This window comes from Lepisma saccharinum, chromosome 8 (genome assembly GCF_977018435.1).
Source record: "Lepisma saccharinum chromosome 8, izLepSacc3.1, whole genome shotgun sequence".
Taxonomy (NCBI): Eukaryota; Metazoa; Arthropoda; class Insecta; order Zygentoma; family Lepismatidae; genus Lepisma; species Lepisma saccharinum.
In genome coordinates this window covers 47,497,869-47,515,594 of record NC_139236.1, presented here as the reverse complement: position 1 = coordinate 47,515,594, position 17,726 = coordinate 47,497,869, and positions in this window count along the sequence as shown.

Here is a 17,726-nt window from a genome sequence, read left to right as displayed (position 1 = left end):
TCGAATAACATGGGTACCTGGGGGAAACCCTGGGGGGTAAAGGCTGTCAGGGGCGTGATGCTGATCACAACACCCCCACTCACGACCGGATCAAGAAAGTGTGGGGCGTTACCCCCACACCCCCTATACGCCTTCATGGCGTGGTGCTATGCACAGGGGAGCGCTTTACATTCTTTTTTTTTAATAGAAGGTAGAATATTTAGTCGTAATATTAATTATATTAATTAATAATTAATTGCATATCAGAACTTAGATATGTATTTTATTGATTTTAATTCTAGTGTCAACGTGAATGCAAATCATTTCTTTGAAACTAGAAAGTGTTATGCAGCATGGAATAATTATCCATTACATTTTATATCACGAACTATATTTCCTATAAATAGAATCATGTGTGGATTTGTAAAAGAATTTTCAGCAAGAAAAAAACAACTGCTTTTCTTACAACGAGGCATTCAGCGTTCTGAAAAACTGCGCCTTGGATCTATTCAGTGTCTTGTGTTGTTTACTTAATTGATCATTCTACATCGCGTGACATTTCGTAGCAACATCGTTAAGTAATATAGCCCTAATGTACGACGTTTTGTTCTGATGTAACTGATATGACCTGACCTGGCCTGATGTGATCTGAATGTATCGAAGAGTTTGGCTTCCTAAACTTCCTAAAATTACTGGTTCCATTATACTGTGCAATGAAGTCGCAAAGCTCACAAAATATAAGTACCTCGTTCAGACGAACGAGGTAATTTCGGACAATACGACATTTTTTTCATTTTATGTTGGTATTCCTGAAGTTTTGAAGTTAGAATTGCCGCACTTGCATTGTTCGAATGTAAAATGAATGTTCTCACCGGTTTCCGCGTGTTTCCATTGTTAGTGAAAAATAACGCAGGTTGGGAGCGGTTTCTATTGTGGGCTTCATTTAGGCTTGTTGAATTCTTGCGGAAACGTATTTGTCTGCGCGCCGATCAAACAAAACAGACTGTTGGTGATTGTTGTTTCCTATTTGTCCTTTTTTTAAAAAAGTGAGTGTGAAGAATTGGATGAATTCAACGCTCTAGGTCGCACACTGCACACAGTTTCCCGCCCGAAGTGTGTAATACGCAGTGGTAACTTCGGACAATGCCGCGTGCATATGAAATAAATTTGCAGATACAATGCAAAAAGTAAATGCGGCAGTAAAAGCCATTAAAGCTGGCAAATTGATATACCGCAAGGCCTCGGAGTTTTTGGAGTACCACGGTCCACCTTAGAAACTAAGGTAAATCGAACAAACCCAAAACCCATTGGAGCACCATCTGTTCTTGATCCTGAAGAAGAAGAAATGCTGATACATGGTATCTTAAAGGCAGCACAGTGGGGTTACCCAATGATTTACGTTACATTGTGAAAGGATACCTGGACAGGTTGGGATGAAAAGAGAAACGATTTCACGAGAATCTGCCAGGCGTCGAATGGGCAAGTACATTCTTGAAGAAACAAGCAAATGTTCTTTCCGTTCGTCTGTCTGAGAATATCAAGAGTATCGAGCTGAGGTCAGCTCGGAGACTGTTCCAGAGTGTTTTAATCATGTACAACACTCCTTAGAGAATATCCCACCTGAAAATGTCATCAATGATGACGAAACAAATTTGTGGAATGACCTGGAAAGAAACGCGTGATTGTTAAGAGGGGCATAAAACATGCAGAGAGGGTAATAGACTCTTGTAAGAGTAGTATTTCTCTCATGATGTGTTTTAGTGGCGATGGGAAGCTACTTCCCCCATATGTCTTGTACAAGGCCGAACATTTATGGGACACATGGCAAGAAGGTGGCCCGTATGGTAGGAGATACAACAGAAACCAAAGTGGGTGGTTTGACCTTCCGATTTTTGATGATTGGTATCTTACGGTAGCACTGCCATATTTAAAACAGCTGAAGGGACATAAAGTCATTATTGGAGACAATTTGTCCAACCATGTGTCTTTATCAGTGGTCCAGGAATGTGAAAAACAGAACATTTCTTTCATTTTTTTTACCAGCAAATAGCAGACATATTCTTCAGCCGTTAGATGTGTGCTATTTTGGGCCATTTAAAAAAGCATGGATTGAAGTACTGACGACCTGGAAAATGTCCACACGTGGGCCTATCTCTAGAGATGCCTTTCCTGCCCTCCTGAAAGAAACTCTACAGAAAATCGAAGCACGAAACACGGGTATCATAAGGAGCGGCTTCCGCAGCACTGGGTTAATTCCTTTTGACCCACAGAGGATCCTCACAAGATTTCCAGAAACGTTTGATAAAAATGAAAAAGAAACATCCTGGTCGTCCAGTTTCGAGGCTTTACTATCTGAAGCAAGCTACGGCTCTGGTAAGAGGACAACAGTTTGCCGTCGCAAATTTAATGTTCCTGCGGGGCAATCTCTCCTTGGTTGCCACTTCCTTCACAATCAAGTTGTTGTCAGAAACCAGGCAGAAAATGAAGCAGTTGTTACAGAAAACCAGAAAGAGTATGGCACTGTGGAAATTGAGGAAGAAATTCAATAGAGGAAACTAAATGAAGATTCTGGAATTTCTGTAAAAGTGCTTAACTTAGAAAGTTTTGTTGTAGTGAACTACAACTATGACCATGGAAACAGGAAACAGACAAGACAGTATGTTGGCGTTGCGGTTGACATAGGAGCACGGGACGTGACTGTAAAATTCTTGAGATCGAACAGTGGAAGTTGAAGAATGTTTGTGTTTCCGAATGTTGAGGACGAGGACACAGTAACAAAGGACCAGATTGTCTAGATTCTACCAGCACCAAAGGAAAAACGAGGAGTTTTCATTTTTGATGAAGATGTTATCTAACTGTTCCTATATAGACTAAACTACACAGAAATGTATTGTATTATAATTTTTCTCTTATGTATCATTTTGTTCTTATGTAAATTTTTGTAAGATCAGTTTCGAAACAAATAAAAAAATAGTAAGGAGTTATAAAATTCCCGAAATTTAAAATTTAACCTTAACGAAAGTGTTGAATAATATTTTTTCCTAATTTTGAGACCGAAATAACCTCATACGTGGGATAAATTCGGACAAACTCCTAAAACAAATAACTGTCCGAAATTACCCCACCTACTGGGGTAACTTCGGACACAATTTAACATTTTTATCACCATATACACGTAACGTATAACTTGCACATTTTTGCGTAACCGGTGACGTAACCCAAGAGAGCAATTTGGCTCTATTTACACAATTTCGGAGAAATAAACGTTTTCTGTCTATAAATTAGAATTTGCTACTTTTGTAACAACCGTTTATGTATTTTTGATGTTACTTAGCGTCGCTTTTATCTGCAAATCTTGGCTAATAGCCTCGATGACGATGAGTGATGAATAGACGAAATTGATGAAGGGACACTCGCAAAGAAAACCATGCCCAGGCTGGAACTTGAATCCAGGAACTTCGGTGGAGAGATCGAAAGATGACCACCGATATGACTTCTCAACAGATTGTCACATACATGTATATGTACGTATATATTAGTGTGTGTGTGTGCTTGCTTCTTGGTGCAAGAACATGACAAGCAATATCCTGCAAATTTTTGAGTAGAGCAATTTTTAACATTTTAAAAAAATCCATAATTTATATCATTCCTTTAATGTTCGTCAGGCTTCATAATTTTATAAACATATATTTTAATTTTTCTCCGGCTCTTACAGAAGAATAATTCAAGTGTTACTTTACTCAAATATAATTATTTTCTAAAATAATATACACGATTTTGCAGCTTGGCATGTTCTTCCTCTCATTATTTTTTCTATCTAATATATAAAAATGGATGTATGTGTGTGTTTGTTCCGACATAACTCTCGAACGCCTGGAGCGATTTCAAACAACCTTGGTACGCGTATCAATTGCAATCTCGAAATAAATACTGTGGGGGTAAGACACCCCTGGCACCCCTAGGGGTGGGGGTGGGAGGGGGTGACATGCAAAAATAATAAAAAAGACCAATATTAGTGGAATAAATAGTTTTCGGGGTCGCCAAGATGAATAGTGACACTCCCAATGCCGTTCAACTCCAAGTTCATTTTACACTATAGTTAGAATTCACTGTATTAGTGTCTAATAGAAGACTGGAATTAAATAAATACCCGGGCAACGCCGGGCAATCAGCTAGTATAATATAAACTAAAAGTCTTGCGTCAACAATGTCACAAACCACATTCTCTAAATAATTATTACAACATTAAGCTTTCTCGTGTGTCTAACAAGCCATAGTTATCATTTACGAAGACATCCGATGAACTTCAGATTAAAAAGTCATCTACTCGATGCCGTAAGTAATTTTGAAAAAAAAAAATCCCCAGAAAATTCTAGTGATTACAGATACAATAGCATGACAAGCCACAATATACTTTATTATACGTATGCACACAAATGAATATCCGCCGGATCCTGTGGCCGAGTGGTTAGCACATCGCGCTGCGACGCCAAGGGTCACGATTTCGAATCCCGCTCGGGCTTGGTTGTTTGTGAATGTCCATTCATCAATTTCGTCATTTCATCACTCATCCCCATCTTCGCAAATTAGCCAAGAGGCACAAAACGCGAAGTAAAATAAACTAAATTAATCAACCAATCAAATGAAAATCCAGAAGACATCCAATGGATATCTATTGATATTCCTTGATTAAGGGCTTACCTACAAAAGCCAAATGTCGCATGTGGTATATTACAGAAAACTGAACCTTAATAAATGTGTATGTAGGGTCTTAACCTAACCGCTAGGATGTTAATTAATGCAAGTACTTCGTAACGTTAGTATACAAGTCATTACGGCTTACATTTTCACAATCTTTCAAAGTATCTTCCACCACACTCTATGTACTTCTTCATTCTTCGATACCAGTTGCAGAACCAGCTCTTCCACGTCTCCTGAGGGAGCTGGGCAAACTCCTCATCCCATGCCCGTAGAAGGTCTTCGTCATTCGCAAACTTTCTCCCTTTGAGCCTGTTCGTCACGTGAGGAAACAGTGCGAAATCCCATGGAGCGAGATCTGGACTGTAGGAAGGATGCTCCATCACATTCATCCCTGAACCTGCCAAATAATCTGTGCAGACTTTGGAGCGATGTGCAGGAGTGTGGACATGGTGAAAGAGCCACGTGTTGAGCCTTGAGCATGGACGGAGGTTTTTGAGTGCTTGAACAATTCCGGGCAGGCATTCCAAAGTGAAATACTTCTTTGTTTCCAGGAACACGCGCTCCACAACCCCCCTAGCGATAAAGAAGACCCACACCATTCGCCTTTTCACAGATCGTGATTTTCGCACTGACACTGGTGTGTCTTCGTCTTCAAATACCCAAACTTTGTTCTGGGCTTTAAGGGGGCACGTCATAATAGTAAAGCCAGGTTTCGTCACCTGTTACAATACTTTTAACATAGGGCAATGTCCCATTTTCAAACTTCTTCAGCATTTTCCGGCACCATGTAACACGTCGTAGCATCTGCTCCTCTGTTAAAGCATGGAGTACCCAAAGCGAAGAAACTTTTCTAACTTGAAGATGGTTGTGCAGATTGGCATGAATTGCAGGTGCAGGAATATTCAAACACTCCTCTATTTGGCGATAGGTCACACGCCTGTCTACCTCCAACATCTTGCTGACAGCAGCGATGGGCTCCTAGATGACAGATGAGGCTGAGCGTCCCTCCCTTGGAGCATCTTCCAGGCTGAAATTTATTTTTTTGAACTCCCGATACCACCTGAATATAGTCGTATGATGAGCAGTGGCGAAGCCTCATAAGAGGTCCGGAGGCCGGGCCTACCTTAATATATTTGGCTATTACGGATTATTTTATTACTTATAATTTCATTAAACGACGCCTTAATACAAGAAAACTGAAGTTCTAGGCCTTACGATAATTTCCACAAATTTCCATCCCTGCCAGAGGCTCTATCCTCGCATGAAGAGCCACTTCTCCGAGGGCCTCATCTGGTCCCATAACATTCTATGTGATTCATGCAAGAAAGCATAATTTCAGGGGAGCGTTCGCCCGAAATGGACACAGTGAGCCCGACCTCACGCAGGGATGCCAACCCTAGCATAATTGTTATAAACGTAGTAGAATTTGCATTTTGTTGGGAGACAGATAAATTGAATTCAGAGGAATATATTTTGAAAAAAATAAATTTAAAAAAAATCACAGATCTTATTTGTTTCAAAGGTAGCATGCCGATCCAGCTACATCTAGTCCACAGTCTTCTTTTAATATTTTCTTTATCTTTCCTTACTTAGCTCACGAGGAATATTTTATTGATGGAAATTGCTAGAAAATTGGGGTCACAGATAAAACAAACCGCCGCCTTTTGTAGTCGTCGCATTTTCTCAAACTTTTTCAAGCGTTATGTTGATCCAATTATATTGGTTAAGCAATTGTAATTAATTTAATGGAGGAAATTACCAATATTGTTTAAGTAATCAACAACGCATTTTCATATCACAACTGCCCCCAAAATAGATGCATAAAATGAACTTAACACCTAAGTCATCCTAGAACAATTTAGTTGCATTTAGCAAAATTTAAGAGAATAATCAGCACACTTTTCCCGATTTGGAGGTTGGCAACGCTGGACACACTGTGCTTCACATCTGTTTGTTGTCCAGCGCTGGGTTACAGCGCCTTGAATAACGTAGTGTGGAAAACGCGCACGGTTCTGTGCTCTCTGGCTGGTTCCACTCGAAAATAATCCGCTAGAGGCGCTGGTGTTGACCCCGGTGCTTGGTGTTCGACTGCTTATAATGGAAGTAAATGGAGTTTTCGCTGCAATGTCTGATTCTTTTACATGAAGCATTTCTATGAATGTGATAATTGCTATGATATTAATGAAAATTCTAGACAGTCGACCACGTCCTGTTATCGTCATGCTTTCGTTAATAATACGGGAGAAAAAATACGCGTGGAATGCTCTTGGCAACTAAATTTTTGTGTATGAATTAGGTTCATTATTATTATCATCATCATCATTTCTTTTAAAGATATACACACTGAAGCATTTGTATTTTTGATATTTACTGTCTCTTTTCTTCCGCTTTAAACTAATCTCGGCGATGATGATAATGATGATTGCATGAAACGACAAGGGGAACCCCACAAAACTTTCTTAGTGCCATCGACATGAGTGTAAGGCAACTTTCAAACCAATGGGACAGGCGACACGGGATGTTCACACTGTCACACTAGTGACACACACTTCCAAACTGTAAAATAGTATTCATTGCACATGAGGGGGAAGTTCCCAACTAAGTGACAAGCGACATGGTGCCTTCAGTTTATTAGCAAGTGTTGCTTGCGAACAACAGATAGGCGACACGATCAACCGCACATTACAACAACAGATCTAGGCGACACGATAAGTCACACGTGTCGCTTTGTCGCTTCTGCGTCGCTCAAACTGGGCCATTTCCTCAATAGCTTGCAACATGTAGCGTGGTTTGTTGTTCGCGGATACGCGATGCAATGAGTGTCTTGCTTTAGTGAGATTGCGCACCAAAGCGACAAGCGGCACGCGACACTTATCGCTTGAGGATTTCACCAACCGAACGCTGGCCTGTGCTTCCCGTCATGCCGCTACGATGTGAAATGTTGCTCTTGATTGGCTCGTTTCCAAGCAACATGTGTCGCTTCAATATGAAAGTTGCCTTGGACCGAATGACCCGTGTCGCTTTGGTGTGAAATCCTCGTATCGTTTGTCGCGTGTCGCTTTGGTCTAAAATCTCCTTGAGGAAACTGTGCAGTCAGAGCCTTTGTCCAATTGGTTCGAAATGCTGCATTGATTACGGATAGCTCGCTTCCAAGCGACACTTGTGGATACTATTTATATTCTAATAACATAGAAAAATAAACACTAATACACAGTCCAAGACCTGACGTCCGGAATCACTTTGCGATGTTTCTTCTTGTGTTACGCATGCTATTCATTTATTCATTTTATTTTACTTTTCTTTCCAAATTAATGCCGTTTCGTGACTGCAAATCACTCCACAAATATAACTGTTTCCATCAATTCACTTACCGCCTTTCTAGACAAACAAATCTACACAATATATTCCAAAAACTGACTAAGCCGCATTACTTTCATAACAAAATTATCACCTGTTCCGATCGCACTGCCATCTATATTTCATCGTTTCGGGAAAAAGTTTCTTGGGTCGTTTTCCACACTACGTTATTCAAGGCGCTGTAGCTGGGTGTGCAACGAGGGGAAAGGGAAGGTGAGGGTAGAATGGCAAAGACAACTTGTTCCAAGTGCGAAAAAAATGTTTCTAACATAGTGTTTTTCGTTTTCGTTAGTTTCTCGATTTACTCCTGTTGCGTTGTTGTTTTATTGTTATATTTTATCTTGTTTTTTTCCTTTCGTTCATTTATTTTTCTATTGTTCTTTGATTGATTTGTTGTTTTTTTACTTCGCTTTATGTGCTACTTTTCGTTAAATTGGGAAGATGGGGAAGAGTGTTGATATGATGAAATTGACGAATGGACACTCAGACACATCCATGCCCAGACTGAGATTAGAACCCAGGATCCTTGGCGTCGTAGCGCAATGTGCTAACCACTCCGCCACGGGGGCCGGCTTTCATTGTTGTGAGCGTGAAGTGAGCGTGGAGAATAATGACTTATATTACTCTGGAATGCTACAAAAACAAGCATAAAAGCCTATTTCCGGGCATAGAAAGAAAGAAGGGGCATCGGAACATTGAGGACTGCCAGCACTCGCATGACACCTAAAGCATCAATTTACAATAAAATCAAGAAATACGAGGTACGAGTTTGCACACACACATCAAGAGTTACTATTCAGGTACGTTGATAGATGCAAAAATATGTTGTTACATTTTCAAGAGTTTTAAAAAAGTTGCACCAATAACAAAACTAACTCACACGCCTGTGCCTACCCTTCCAGCGACACCACGCTTCGCCACTGACGATGAGGACAATCATCTCCTAGCACAGGTGCCACTTCTACCAAGCACTGATCAACACTTAAACCACCGCAAAATTGCACGGAATTCTGCCTTTGACCAGGTCGACATCTTGCCTACCTCTTAATGCCACAGTTCAGTGGGAATTCGTAGCCAGAGCTCGTCCTGCCATCTACGGTGCAGGTTTCTGAGTGTCAGACCTGTCTGAACATGTGTGAACTTGTGGAAACGTGCAACCATTGGTTGCGTCACATTGCAAAAAATTCCTAGCGCACTTTGTATATTCCACATGCCATATGCTCATATATATGGCAGTTTCATAAAAGCCCCGTTTTATGGTGGTAAGTTTCATTAATAAAGTGTTCTTATTATCGGACTACATTGTGAATTACACAATTATAAGCTGTCTCTGGAATCTATCTGAGCAAGGCCGCACATAACGGAAGGGAAGGCTAGAAAGCGAGTTGGCGGAGCAAAGCAGTACGATCTGCTGCAAACGGCTGGTAGCTGCACCAACTTTCTCTCGCAGGAGTTCATTGTTGGTCGAACCCTTTCGGATTACTAGTTGTGCAGATACTTGTTTTCGTTTTCTTGCTCCAGAGATTCCCGGGACAATGTAAACTTTACAGGACTTGTTTAAGTTCAACTTTCAGTATCATATTGACAATCTTTTCATGTATTCATGTAAAGAAAAAAAAGAAAGGTAAGAAAAGCTCAAGGGGATGGACGTATATGTAGAGGATTAATGGGAGGGGTTGAACTTTCAGCTGCCCAAGAATATTAAAAATCTAAGAGTAATAGACCGTTAATCATAATAGTAATAACTCTTGCTTGATGTAAACAATAATAAAAGGGTTATTATTATCATCATTAAACAGTTTTCAATTAACCAAGAATATATTTCCTTTTTTAAAAATCTCATTGTGTATAATAATGCGCACCTTTAAACAGCATTGTTATTCTTCATTACGTTTGTTGTAAAACAACAACAGTGCAGTGGCCGCGGTGGCTCAGTCGGTAACGCGTCTGACTACCATGCTCAAGGTCCCGGGTTCGATCCCCGGCCGGTTCAAATCCGGGAACTTTTCTAACGATGGAAGCGGCCCCGGCGCCCACCCAGCGTCGAATAACATGGGTACCTGGGGGAAACCCTGGGGGGTAAAGGCTGTCAGGGGCGTGATGCTGATCACATCACCCCCACTCACGACCGGTCAAGAAAGTGTGGGGCGTTACCCCCACACCCCCTATACGCCTTCATGGCGTGGTGCTAAGCACAGGGGAGCACTTTACCTTTTACGTTTGTTGTAGCAGTGCATTAATATTTCTATTTTCAACTTTTTAAAAAAAATCTATCAAATCACTTTTTGAGACTACATACAATTAATTATTACCAATTACAGCACATTTTTTCCATAACAAATTCTGAAACATGGTTAAGTCATGAAGAAAATAGCATTATTGTTGTTATTGAAGATTGTCTTGCATTCCATTATAAATTAACCATGATTTCTTTTTCAAAATTCTTCGAGGTTATGTAATGAAATGATTGTTGATTTGATTATGTAATTAATGCAAAATGTTTACTAAACTGACAGGAGGGGTTTGGACATTTTGAACCCCACCCCTTATATACGCCCATGGGCAAGGGTATAGTTGTCTGATCGAAATCTTAACAGTTTATGGATGTTTCATTGTGTTCGCACTTCTTTCACCTTTCATACATTTTGTATGGTAGTCAGATAATCAATGTCATGGATAGAAAGATACAAATGCAAGCAAGAAGCAAGATGTAAGTTGTATAGATGCTAATGAAAGTGCATTATAGGATTATGAGATAGTGTTGGACTGGACAAAACTCTGTTAGGTCCGAGAGAGAGAGAGAGAAGTTGTTTCCACTTCGACGCAGGTAAATATTCCCCTAACCCAGTACCAAACCCTGTCGAATTGTGTGTAATAAATTGTGCTTAACGCAATCGTATTGCACGTAATTCACTAGTGTAACTGTATAATTAGAATCAGAATCATAAATAACACCATTAAGCCTTGTTTCCATGATTATGAAAAACTAAAATATGCTGACCAAGGCAGTAATTTATTTTATATAAAAAAACATAAACTAACGTAACGTTTCAACCTTCTAGCAAGGTCTTCTTCAGACTCTGTATCAAGTACAAAAGACTTTTGTACTTGATACAGAGTCTGAAGAAGACCTTGCTAGAAGGTTGAAACGTTACGTTAGTTTATGTTTTTTTATAAAATAAATTACTGCCTTGGTCAGCATATTTTAGTTTTTCAGAATCATAAAGTACAGTTACGCTTGCTTCGTCGATAAACGAAGCAATGAATTTCACTTTTATGAAGAAATCATTTGTACTAACTTGTGGAGTGGAATTTGTAGAGTAATATCCTTATTCGTAAACTTTAAAATTTCAATCTTTTGTGGCGCAATGGCTCACAATCTTCAAAATATTTGTTCCAAGCGGAAATATGAAGGTAAGGTTCCCGCCATGATGGTACCCTCCATCTTCAAAATTTTGGCATCAAGTTGACCCATGTTAAAAGGCTCCCGTCTCCGGTCTGGTATTTCATCATACTGCAAGAAGTATTCCTCACACTCATTTTAAATAAAGCTGCTGATTTCTTCGACTTCTTCGAGCAGGATGGGGTACGTTCCCTCATTAGCAATTCTCTGGTCATTAGATCAGTTGAGTGGCCAACCCGCTTACAAGATTTAACATTGTTAAACTTACTTTTGGGGGGTAATGCAAATATGCGAAAGTTGCAGGAACGCACTATTCTTGTGTGTGACACACCCGCCATGCTCACGAGGGTTCATATGGACTGAGAACGACGTTTGCGAATTTGTGTAGCTGCAGAAGGGCAACATATTGAGAACATTATGATAAGTACTATTCGTACCTAATGTAACATATCACATGGAATATTTTGGAAACGATTCAAGATGTCTTACGATGGATTTCAAAATTCGAGTTCACTGAAAATTTCACACGACTTTGATATGTCACTTTCTCCTATTCCTATTTGAAAAAATTAAGTTGAATCCAAGATGGCGGACGGGGTAAGTAACGTAAATCTAGGATGCAACACGTAGTTCTTCTTAGACAATACATATGCTTATTCATGACCAATATTATCTATAATAATTATGTGGTGGTTCCTTACTTTTGAATCACTCTGTATGTTAAATTTGCGATACATCACCAACCATTCGACCATTCGAGATATTAGAATTAATTTGATAATCCGAAATGCCTGAAAAATTGCAAGTTTATATTTTCAATTTGTCCTTCCATGATATAGTTGTAATCAACAATACAAACAAATATAAAGTTGGTACGAAACACACTATCGTTTCTATCCCAGTATGTAATCAAAAAATAAAGTTTTGCACAGGATTCTGAATAGCTACCTAAAATTTGATGATAATGCAAGACCTCAAGGTGTACTCTTTGCACCTCAAAAAATTTTACGATGGTAGGCTTTTTGATCGACAGTCAAATTCAGTGTTAGCAAATAAATACGAGATCAATAAATTCAAACATAGATAGAAAACAGTATTTCCTGCCATCGCACTCAGAACTGTCTCCAGTATTCATAAACAAATAAAAATGTGCTGTGTTCAGAGAACATGCACGATGAATTCTTGTGAAAGGTCAATGAGCCGATGTTACTCAACCTCTTTACCCAAAGCATATCTGAACGCAATCAGGACCTCTCGATTGTGGCAGCTAGGAAAGAGGTCACGCACCTCACATTATAGCAAATAGTTTATTTCTTCTCTTTATCTTCCCTCTCAATACTGTATGATGTGCGCCACAGTTCTTAATACATTCTCAGCAGTTTGTGCTTAAACCAATCGCTGTCAGTCACAGTTTTCACGTGTTGTTAATCATTATAACATTCAAATGTTCGAGAAGTATGGCATTACGATTCAGTGTCTCCAAAGTTGACCAATTGTACCCATTTACAGAGCCATTCATAAGAGCTTTTCTTTCAAATTAGAAAAAAACAACGAGTTTGGAAAGTTCGGTAAGTTTAATTGACAAGATCGATTGTCACATTGTTACAGTTTGTAGACAGTGCTCACAACGGAGTACGCAGGATTTTTTGTCAAGGGGGCAGTTATAGAAACTTTTATTATTATTATTATTATTATTATTGCTATTGCGATCCGCGCAAGAGACAAAAGACAAAGACATAAAGACAGACGATGGATTCGGGAGTTGAATGGCTTTGTCTACGCGGCTGGTCCAGGGATACGTGCCTCCAGGTTATGTTGCCGAACAATAGGATAGGCTAACCTAACCTACTCACCCACTTTGGGCTTGATTGAACCTATGAAACTACTCTGCTGTGCAACCTGGACGCACCCATCCCCATGCAGCTCTATGCTGTCCTCCAGTGACCATTAACATGGAGGATGTCCCCAGTAGACCAGCATCCATTCCGAGGAATGATTGCTGGTGTATCATAGGGACTTTCAGCCTAGCGAGAGGTACGCTTCCCGGACTTACCCGCCCAAATATGAATTGATAAATCAAGATGTTGGAAAGACACATTTAATATTCGGGGTACTAATACATTTAACTATATACAAGCACTGCACAAACTTATAAGATTGTTTTTACAATTGGAACCAACAAAATGCGTAATAAAAACACTGTACTTACATATTCTGCATTCACCTTACCACACCTGGGCCTTGTTGCACACTTGTCACTCCAACTATAAATGGGGAGATTTTTTGTGGGTCTGCACTAAAAATATAGCGGTATCTTAAGACATATGGGTATTGTCTTGCAAATGAACGGTTTCAGGGAGCTATATCACAAAGGATGTGCCGATTAATTATGGATGTCTTTGGATACAAAGCATCATGGTTTCCTGGAGGCTCATTGTCCTCACCATGTGCTTTTGAGAATTTCAGAATTTTCATGGATATTGGTTCCATGCACTTTAAGACACTTCCAGTGCTGTAATTCGTTCATATTATACCCTACAGGACTATTCCTAAGCCCTTATTGGATATTTCACACACTGGTGACTCCATTGTCCTCTCTCCACTGGCCTACTCTGGCCCAAAACTTGGAGCGATGTTAACTGTACCAACTGTTAGCAAGAAGTGAGATCAAGATGGCTTCCTCACATGTTAAAAGCTATCACAGACTCATTGTCTGGTAGCCACGCCCATGAGGCCATCTGATTGGTCCACAGCACCTTGGGTTACTTGCCTTCATCAAGTACCTTGAGAAGCCCAATAGATGGCAGTCTAGTCAGGGCTAGTTCCACTGACTCTCACCAGATGGCTCTGGTGCTGTGAGACCGATTGTCTTTTGTCCAAAAACATCGATTTTTTGATGTTTTTGTGGTTTGTTTGCACATATAAGTGTGACTTGGAGTTATTTTCAGGGAAAGCAAGTTAATTTGTGCTTGCACAAATATTATCCTGAAAATATCTGTATTAATAAAAAATTTGCATGAAAAGTAACATGTGCTCTCTGAATTCTCCTATCAACAAAAGGTTGTTTCTTTGATAACCAATGAATTTTGGTCTGGGGCTTATTAATTACTTAATATTTTGATGTTTTATCATACTTTTACTAATTAGGCCTAATTTCTGTTAATCTTAACATATCTGGGAATGTCTATTCCTATTAATTTTACCTGAATTGAATTGGCCTTGTACTTTGGTTGGAGTGGAGTGCTGCCTGTATGTATTGGGGATGTATACCCAACCTTTGGTTGGTTATACATATCCCGGGCCCTCGGGAAAAGAAAAAGGATACGTGAAGCGGATCATTTTTCTTTACCCTTTACTACACTATACCCAAATACATACACAAAATATTTATATACACACTGAATTGTTAAGACCATGCTGGTCCGAAAAGAACATATACATGAAAGAAAATAAATTTGCAATTATTCTTGCCCGTCACTTGGATCTATGTTTGAGATATTGTTCTGTCCGATATATCGAACGATTTCCTAGACGGTATATACATGGTTAATATAACACACTTAAAAGTTTTCAATAAATGATTTTAGTCATTCATGTTATATCTGCTTATTGCCGCACTGAATACAGTTTTTGTATTCGAACTGCTTAGTAGTTTTTAGGTACGTATCTAATGTCTCTGCCCCTCATTCACTTGAGGGTGCAGTACCTTCAAAAAATGTTCAGCATACACCTTGGTATGTTGTCCACATTTGGTCACCTCACAATTGTTCTTCAATATCTCCTTAGGTGGAGATAGCTGTCGCCTGGCTTTGTGCACTTTGCGTGGCCATCAAATGTTTTTGTTGCTCGCTTGGCGGAACAATGCTTCGACCTGGCTGTCCATTGGGATTGTGTACAATCTGTGGAATGCACTCATTTTGTGAAGTCTGTAGGATTGTCATGGTGGTTCGTTTCTGGATGTCATTGTTCGATTACGAACCCCTGACACACTCCCTGCTTCCCCATATTGTTGGAACGCTGAAAAGATTGTCTCTAGTTCCTGGTATAATATGCTTGGGGGTCTGCTGCTGCCTATGACACCATGCACTTTTGTATGTTTGCTCCGGGGTTTTGTGGTGACACTGAGGGGGAGTTGGAGTGATGTACTCACTGGCCCCACTTCACATGCAGGCTTTGACCTTACCCTTGTTGGTTTTTGGGTTGTTCCTTATAAACAACCCTATATGTTTGGGGGTGCTCGCATATTTTTATTACTGCTAACCCTGGTTTGGTCGAACCCAACCCATCGGTAGTGCAAATACCCAATGATTGCTAAGCAATATTTTGCTTGATTGGTAGTGAGCGATCTAGCATAGATTTGTACTCATAGGGAAATAAACCTCTATATGATGGTTGGACTCACTTTTGTGTCCAACAAAGAAATGGTCTGGGTAGACAACAACGAAATTACCCTTTATACCACAATGAAATTGCCTTGGCATATAATACTGAAGTAATACTTTTGTATACAACAATGAAATTGACCTTTATACTCAACAATGAAATAATCTTTTGTATATAACAATGAAATACTCTGGTATACAACACTGAAATTGACTTTTGCATACAATGATAAAATAATCCCTTACACGATCTTGACATAAATTTTTCTACCCTATGTACAAATGGGTGAATGTCACAGACCAGACAGAACCTCATTCACAAAACCTCTGACCTTTAACATATATTAATACTAGTGTTCGAAAAATGTGTAGCTTTTTCTCCTCATCTTGTACCTGTTGTACACTCCTATCCGTGCGTCTTACCCTGGATGCGCTAGAGGGATACCAATACCTCTTATGCGACTAATACTATAGCGCAGGAGCCGTACCGTCGCGTACTTCTCTCCTAGGTCCTACTGATATCGGATTTAGGAAGAAACGTAGAGCTGACGAGCAGACATCTACAGTTTCCATGGGGAAGTATCACAAGGGTACGAGGGTGGAGCCATTTGTGCGCAGTTACTCGTCTTACCAACAGACAAAGCAAGTCGTAGGGAAACGGCTGCACCCCGTCGGGATTGAGGTTGAGTCCTCGTTGAATTCAGAGGCCCCTTGGCTTGAATTAACTTCTTTGAGGTACTCTCGATGCTAACACCGGATGTAGTAGTCTGAGCTTCTCAATGTAATGACTATACACCTTATAGCTACACCTCCACAACTTCATGTTATTGACATGTTGGTTGGGTAGGCTCTTACCGCTAACACAATGAACAAGATTAAATATGTTATCTGTCACCTGATCACTACAAACTAATGGACCGAAGAAGGTGTGGAACAATTTGTGGGTCTGTCCCTCTAGAGCTTTGCTTTGGAGATGGGATTTAAGAAAAACTAAATCATACACTTTGATCACAGTTCTGTTTTGCTGTGACTCATTTACCTTATTGTTGGCTTTGTTTCGCCTTTCGGCCGTCCGGGATACAGCCATGAACAATTGCTGATCCCATTCGGTTTGTTCACCTGTAGGAATATGAAAGTGTTCCATAACGGGGTTCCTGAGTGAAACATGTAGCCTAAGTTCTGCTGGTGCGTACCCAGTGGTGTCATTGATCGAGTGATTGATAATGCTAACCACTGCTGGTAATTTATCTGACCATGTTTTATGGTTTTCATTGCACATGAGCTTTAAGAGCTTTCCCATCTCGAGGTGCGTCCTCTCAACTAGATTGGCGGATGGGAGATACGATGGTATAAACAGAACCTGAATTCCCATATTTTCAAGGGTTTGAGTGAATTGCTTGGCCCTGAACTGGGGACCATTGTCCACTACAATTCTTTGAGGAAGTGAAAAATGTACAAAATATATATCTATGAGTTTCCTCAATATTAAGGGAGTGGTGGAATTTCTGAGCGGGTATGCCATTATGTATCTTGAACATCCCTCCAGAATGGTGAAAATGTACTTCTCTTGGCGCTTACTGGTTGGGAGTGGGCCTACAAGGTCGCAGAACAGAGTTGCTCCTAACTGTTTGACATGATGGGCCTGCAAGACTTGCCGAGGGGGATGAAGGTTCGGTTTCACCTGCTGGCATTGAACACAGTCAGTCACCCAAGCCTTGACTCCTCGCCTCATACCTGGCCAGAAAAAACTACGGAACACCTTATTGTGTGTTTTGTCTACTCCTGGGTGCCCATCATCATTGTGATATGCTGTGAGCACCCGTGAAACTAAAGATTCGGGAATGTATATTCTGAACTTATCGACAAAGTGAAAGTCTTTGACCACTAGCAGGTCATTGACCATT